The 8,273-nt window shown below is 39.7% G+C and overlaps 1 pseudogene; it reads right to left on the reverse strand.

Moving 5' to 3' along the window:
• LOC131255176 (uncharacterized) overlaps positions 1–8,273 on the reverse strand; it is a 164,432-nt pseudogene extending 156,159 nt beyond the window's left edge.

Raw genomic sequence — 8,273 nt, forward strand, 5'->3', positions numbered from 1 at the left:
TTCCTAGCCATCTTGCGATGTTCACGTGCGATTTGATTTCCAGGTGAAGTAGAGGTTAAATGCTTGATTTTCTAACCATTTTATGGAGTTTGTAAGGTTGATTATTTGATTATCTGGACATATTCCCTCCCATTGCGATTGCTATTGTATTTTGCTTGTGATGAGATTATGTTGATTGGCTTAATTTTTCAGTATGTGATCATAATTATGAATTGCCCTGTTTAAGATTATATATCCTCATGACTTGCGATCTATATTGGATTATGAATGATAGGTGTGCAATCTTAAAGAGTGCTTCTCACTACGATAGCCATTGACGCTATCAAACCGGAACAGTTGATGCAAGTGTAGAGCAAGCCGATGCTGTTCACAGGGTTACTACAGGATTTCACATCCCAAGATTGTTGTAACTTACTTTATTTCACATGTAATATTATTTCATTTTGTATTGTAAAAATGGGGGCATTGGTTTGTATAAGTCATTATGGGCAGCTTCTTATATATTTAAATGATAATGCAACTTTCCTTTGCGTCAGATTTGTCTATACTACACTTAAATCATGTGTTGTTTTCATATAGGCCATTCCCCTGATGAGCAACAGACCTGATTTGCATGCCAGGAGATCTTCATGATGGAGCATACGTAACACACGGCTCGAATGTCCTATATACATGCGACGTAAGCATTGGAGAAGGTTGCAAGCAACATTTCAGTTGCAGATGATGAGTCCTCATCTAACATTATTCTGCCTTGTTATATATACAACTATAATAAAAAGTGAAAGTTCTACAGTTTACACAAAGAGATCAGGCTTTGATATTACAGATAGAATGCTACATAGAATCAAAGATACACTTGTGGTGAAGCATGATTCAAAGCATTTTTTATGATATAAAGACAGCTTTGCCATAGAAACACACATGTAACTACACGTGGCAAACATACCAATGATCTGGTTGGCCACAATATGGGTAATCTATGGGCATAACCATTTTTCAACAATTTTGACCACCAAATTATTGCAAGTTTTGCCCACTGAACATGTACGTACAGTTGCTCTTTTTGGGTTAATTGTCCGCTTCAGACCACTGAGCATATGCTTGGCTAGAACAGTCAAATACCATTGCTTTTCAGGTCCACAAAATCAATGAGCTGATCACCATGCACAAGCACCACATGTAAATTGGACATATTCTGATGTACACTTCACAGAACTCCATGAAGCGTGCTACCGTGGTAGAATTCCTCAATAACAAATATTAGCGAATGAAAAGGTGAAAACCCTTCTTCCTGAAGGAAAATTTCTAGAAAAAAAAAATAATAAGGGAAGGTGCAATGACAAACATACCACCGGATGTGAATAAATAGTTGCCAGAGAGCGTGCTTTTGCACGTTCATCACCCTCCAGTTTGGGTAGTGGAAGTGAGTTTTTTTCCTGAATCTATTTATACGAAAGAGCTAAGGCATTCAAATGAACCTGGTTTCTAGTGACCCCTTAATTTGAGTATAGTGAATGTTACAGAAAATGACAAACCTTCAGTAAAAGTAGCTTCCGCAGAATTCCATTCACCATGTTACCCGCACCAGGCCTAAGTGCTACCTTTGCAAGCCTGACATTCTGGAGTTGAAGAGAAGATACCATCAATAACATGGCCAACATCTTCTTTGGACTGAAAATATATTAATTGTGACCATGAAGGGGCACATCAAGAAACCACTTTTGGGTCCACATATACCAAACACAGAGAACATGACATGAAAAACAGTTCATAAGTCTAACCCACATGAGTAATGCCAGGCACTGAATAAGCTTCAAGTTGTGAGGAGCACTTGTTGGGCTACTGATTCGGACACTTACATTGCAACTTGCAAGTCATATCATATGCACTGGATAAGTATTTGTTCTAGGTACATCAAAAAATGTGGTGCCAGAAGTATTCATCAAAGAGAATGTTCAAAGGATGCTAACATTGTTACTTTCAAGTACCTACTTTTTTCTCATGTGCAAAGGACACAGTTTCATGGCTGTATTTCCAACCAGCACAGGCTGAAGCCTTTCAATAGAAGCTGGAGATGCACATGCTAGCATATAGAGAGCCGATGGAGCATATGCATACAATTGGGATCAAGGTATTCAAAAACTGTTATGGAATGGTCACAAAGGGCATTACATAACGGTAACAGTGGGAAGAGTTGCGCGTTACAGGGCTGTAATGCCCGTTCTAGGGAAAAAAAATGGCCTGCAACAGCACATTAGGTATTAAAAAAAAGGATGTCATATGTCCATGATAGCTGTTACAGCCTGTATAGTAATGGTTACTGTAATGGTCGTTACAGCCATCTTTACAATTATTGAATAACTTGATTTGGGATGCAATTTATGGAAGAAAGTTGTAGGAAAACAATACAATGGTCAGCATCACAGTTAACAAATTTTACAGGGTGGGATGCTTTTAAAAAGTAGACTCACCTCACCTCATCCACAACAGCATATGGCGGCATATCCAGCTTGAGAATCTCATAGAAACCAATTCAAAGAATCTAAAAGCAAGGAAACATAAATTTTAGATAAGTTGTACAAAATACATACGAAAATATGTAAGTACTGCTGCTGAAAATTATTATATTTTGTACTGAGAGTCAGTGACCAATATGAGTAAGATAAACAGGTTAGTGTTATCAAAATTTTCCTCATCAGTTGTTGAGATGATGACGATTTTGGAATGTGGGATCCCACACGAAAATAGGTATAGTTCCATATTCTACAGTCTATCAAATTAGTATAAGAGCCCAAATATGTGAACAAACAACATACCTGTAAGAGAAGCGGCTCCATCCTTCTAAACGCGTTCTCGTCATTGCAAAGTGACAGTATCAGATGATCCAGATAACGCCTCCAACAAACAACACCTCCAACAATGTCAGTCACCTACAGTACAGAAATCAAATCCGCATTCACTTAATGACTTGAAATCAAGTGACGTGGTAACTTTTTAACCTTATCTAAAGCAATAAGGGATTCAACAGATGAACTTTGAATGGAAAAATATGTTTTAATTTTGGTGGGTAAACAATATTTCCAGTAAGCCTTGTATAACAGGCTTTTGAAGTATCAACAATGCAATTTTTATACATGTTCAAAAGATTGTTTTTGCCTATCATATGAGACCCTTGGTCCATACAAAACATTCAATACTTTGATTGGCATGCTCATCTTGGTTTTTTGCTTTTTAGATATAAAGAAGTTCATAATTAACAAAGAGTTCTCATCAGAAAAGAGTCTACAACCAGTTGCCTACTTGACATCAACCCCCCTCCTTTACCCAATCCTAGGGCAGAGTTGGGCAATTAGGAGGCAACATTAGTAGAGAATGAGCATTGCAAAACTAGGACGATAAGATAGGCATGAAAAAAAGACTACGAAGAATAGCATTAATGATGGAGACGCAATAAGCAGCCTAAGAATAGCCCCAATGGGAAATAGAATGAAATAGCTAATTAAGATGGTCCACCTATGCGACGCAAAAAAAAAAAAAGGATAGATCCAATAAAGTGAGAGCCTTCGGCTAGGATTGGAAGGTGGGAAAGGAGGGTAAGGTCTAAAGGATGCGATTCACGAGAGAAAAATTAAGAATGGATATGAAGGCTTCTAGACTTACTGATGACAAGGCGTTAGAACATAGAAATGATTGGAAAAACAAGACTCATAAAGTTAACCTCAACTCAGGCAGGGCTATGATGAGAGAGAGAGAGAGAGTTAATTAAAACTTAATTTGATGCATATAAAGAAATCTCTTTTACCCAACAAAACATTTAATCTATTTTTTTCTCAAAGGGCATGTGTGATGCAAGACAACTAGCCACTTGCTCAAGAGCCCGGAGTGAAAATGCCTCGTATATTAATCACCCTCAGTGAGGAGTCTCAAACACGATACCTCCCACTCTAATACTGCTTTAACGCAGGATACTAGCCAATTGCTCGAAAAGCTCGAACTGATAGAGCGTGTCGAATCAATCCCTTTATCTCATAGCCCAGGCCTCACATCTCATGGGTTAGGTCCTCAACCAAACCCCCCTCGTGGGCCCCGCATCACGTGGGTTTCACCTCACATGAGTCACCCACCTCACACAAATTGGGCCCACCTCACACAAGCCACCTACCTCACACGGACCACTCACCCCAAGTGTGCCGCTGCATCCCACAAGCCACCCCACTTGAGCCCGGTGTGAAAATGCTCCTGCATTAATGTGTCATTTCATCTCCAAATGCCATAGTAAGCAAACTTAATCTTAGGCAATGGATCAAAAGGGTAGGTACATTACCAACTCAGTTACCAAGTTGGGTTTCAAAACATAGTATCTAATGCATGATACAATTTTACATATTACAAATGTATTAACAATACAAACCATTACATTTCAAGTTTCTGAAATCTCATTTAGATGTCTTCCTTGGTAGCTAAAGTCAATCTAAGGCCTGTTTGATTTTCCATGATATACATATAAATCTTTGGTAAATAAGGAATTATTATTTTTTCACGTGATTTGAAAATGGGTGAGTAATTCCCCCTTGAAAACTAGTTTGAAAGTGTTTACTTAAATATGTGGGCCCCACTATAATGCATATAATATATCAGCGTCGTCCATTTATTTTATTAGAACATTTTGGGGCATGAGCTGAATGAGGCAGATCCAACGCTCAAATGGCCTACAAGAAAGGAAACAATGGTGTTAATTCATCCACCATTGAAAGTTGCTTCCTTCAATGGGCCCACATTGAGGTTTATTCGTCATCTAACCAGTTCATGGGGTCACACAAACACAAATAAGGAGAAAACACAAATATCAACTTGATCCAAAACCTCTAGGGGCCCCAAGAAGTTTTTAATAGTAGGCGTTCGATTACCACTGTTTCCTGTGGTGTCGTCCACTTTAGCTTTAGATCTGCCTCATTCTTGGGTTCATGCCCTAAATTTAGCTGGCATAACGAATGGGCAATGTGGATTAGCCACATACATCATGGTGGGGCCCGCATTGAGATTGTCTTCCACACGAATGGGCAAGCCGGGTACAAGGCAATGTCTTCCACTTACAGTGAGATTGTGTGGATACGAGTATTATTTTCTGATTTTGGGATTCACCTGATACCCTGATAACGCCGGTGTTATCCAGATTGCCTTTAATCATGTCTTTCACGAGAGGACAAAGCATATTGAGGTAGAGTGTCACTTCATTTGAGAGAAGTTCCAGTCTAAGATTATTTCTCTTCCACACATGGCGTCTCAAGATCAAATTGTGGATGTTCTCATGAAGACCATGACAATAGCCAGACATTCTTTCTTAGTTCGCAAACCGTTGCTATTTGATCAGCCGCATCAATTTGAGAGGAGGTGATAGTTGTGATTGGTGTAATATTTTCATTCTCAGAAAGAAGAATCAATCTCGCCCTCTAATTATTCTAATTGATTTACTTTCCTTGTATACCAGTTCATTTTATTTCCATATGAAGCATTGTATTCTTCTATTTAAACCCCATTTAGGGTAAAGAAATATACAGAAAACTATTGGAAAGTTCTCCAAATCCCCTCATGTTTACTCTATCATCAACCAAAGCATCCCTTGCCCATGAATGCTTAGGAAATATAATATTATTTATTCTCAGCCACTTCCTACATGTGAAATGTTTTATCCTTGACACCCCACACCCCCCAACATGAGCCCACTAAACTTCAGACGCGTCCCACTTCATATGTCCCACTAGTAGGTTCTACATTAGACATGTTGATTGATGTCTTAAATCTGTAAATCAATAGTCTGTTGAAGACAGCTCGATGCCATCGAAGTCCTAATCGATGCCATCAAAAAAATCCAAAAATCCCATGATGGTTGTTGGACACTTTGAGGTGTCCTGCTCGATGCCATCGACAGGTGGCCAATGCCATCGAAGTCCTGCTCGATGCCATCGAAAAAATCTAAAAATTACATGTTTAGTCGCTGGAACGTTTTGGTGCTTTGTTTGATGACATTGAAGGGGTTCGATGCCATCCACAATTTGTCGATGCCATCAAAGGTGCATCGAACGATCATGCAAAGTAACACAAATTTTTCTGCTTTCATAGTGCATATATGTCCCTTTGTGCCATGGTTTCTTCCCGCAAAAGTTTTTCCACATTAAATTCGAAGTCTTTGTGATTGGGCTTGATTGAGATATTGGAATATTTTGCTTGATTCGTCTCTATGTGCTTTCGCAATCCCCCAACAAGACATGCACTGTTTTTCATAAACACCAAAACTTTTGTACTCTTACACATGAATGTTAATGTTTTTATTTCCAAATACACAAACGTTAGATGCATTTACGCATACGTGCCAAAATGAACAAATAATTGCGAATAATTTCCTATGTTTGAAAAACTGCCAACCCAATCAAACATTTAACCCAATGTATTTACACATGCGAGGATATTCTTTTAATAATTAAAAAAAAAAATTGGTTCAAGACATCAAAGAATACCTTATAAATAAATTGAAGCAAAAAGGGAAAAATATAAGAAATGATACCAGTCTGATATCTCTATCGTCCAAAGCATGGGTGCGAAACCCAAGAGTTCTTTCCACGTAACACATCTCGTTCTCACTAGAATTTTTTCCTTTGTCATTCAAAAGGTCAGCAAAAGCACCACCTTGATCTATCCGCAACAATCTCACCGCAGAAACTATAGTAATAAAAACATTTTGTAAAGAAAAAATTTGAATGAAAATCCAAATAACACAATGAAGAAAAATTCTATCATATAACAGTTGACTTCCAGCACCAAATGAACAAATCTGCTGGACTAGTTCTGCCCACATTTTTCAGAACAAATAGTTTTTTGGTTAATCCCAACGGAACATACAGTGTTCATTGCCACTCACCACCATATGTGCTGCTGACCAGAAACATCCATCTGGTTGGCCCTACTGCAGATGGTCCAGCCCACAAAAACCACAACAATTGGACAATTATAACCAAGGTATTCAATAACGGAACGGTGGCCATAACGGCCACCGTTATTGCCATTATGATACGTACCATCATGGCCCCAAAATACGTAACAGTCCCCATCATTACCATTAGGTAATAGCCGCAGTGGCTATTACGCAACTGTTTTTTTGACACCTTGATTCTAGCCTCCTGATTCATGGGAACCATTACGTAATAGCCACAGTGGCTATTACGCAACCGTTTTTTGACACCTTGATTCTAGCCTCCTGATTCATGGATGTTTCCCACTTGAATGTAAACGACTGACCATTTTCTTCTATGTTCACTCTCCATTTGATGGGCAAAGTTGAAACAGATAGGGATTAGGGGCACTGCATTTCTTTACTGTGGACGATACACAGTAAGGCCCACTTGATAGACAGCGGGGATTGACCAGGTATACCGCCAGCTGTGTAGAGTGGCAATGCAACAAGACTGGTTCATCACACAATGAACTGGAACTAACCTCTCTCTCACATAGTTCTAGCTGAGATCTTCAGGGGTGCAAGTTAGCAAAATCACATAATGGGACATAACATGTGCGGGTGGGACAGAATTACAGAAACCAAAACCAACTGAGAACTGAACTAAGAAGAAGAGGATTGCATTTACCAGCTCTGTGAGGAGAAACCTCCGCGTTCAGATTCTGCATCTTCCTCGCAGGATCAAAATGCCCTGAAAATGTAGAACTCTCTCAGTTGAATTCATCACCACCCATACAGGCAGCATGCCCCCAGCCCATGTTAGTAAGACACTGAGCACGATGCTAACCTGAGCAGTGGCGCAACGAAAAAGAAGCAACGAATCTTACCTGCTCTACGAGGCAGAAACTCTGGACGCAGCTTCTGTGTTTTCCTCGGGGGATTTGAAAGCCCTGTAATTACAAAACTTCTCTTTAGAAAGTAAGGACAACACAAAGGGGAATCTGAGCACGCCTACCTGCTGTTAGCTCCCAACGGCCCCGGCGCACGTTAGCACGCCAGAGGTGGATAGAGCTAACATCAGCCGGTGGCGAAGAAGGACAAGGCAGAAGAGGAGGTGAGTGCGGTTACCTGCTCTTTGAGGAGAAACCCTCGAAGCTGCATTTCTGTCTGCTGAATCGACGGCCCTGATTTGAAACGTAAAGTGGTCGGATTTCATTTGGATTTTCAGGAGACGAGATATCTCGCGGAGAGAGAAATTCGAGTGAGGATAAACTGAGAAGAAAGGTAAAACGGGAGAGAGAGTTCCCTCCATTCTTCTCACAGA

The sequence above is a fragment of the Magnolia sinica genome, chromosome 9, assembly GCF_029962835.1.
Source record: "Magnolia sinica isolate HGM2019 chromosome 9, MsV1, whole genome shotgun sequence".
Classification (NCBI taxonomy): domain Eukaryota; kingdom Viridiplantae; phylum Streptophyta; class Magnoliopsida; order Magnoliales; family Magnoliaceae; genus Magnolia; species Magnolia sinica.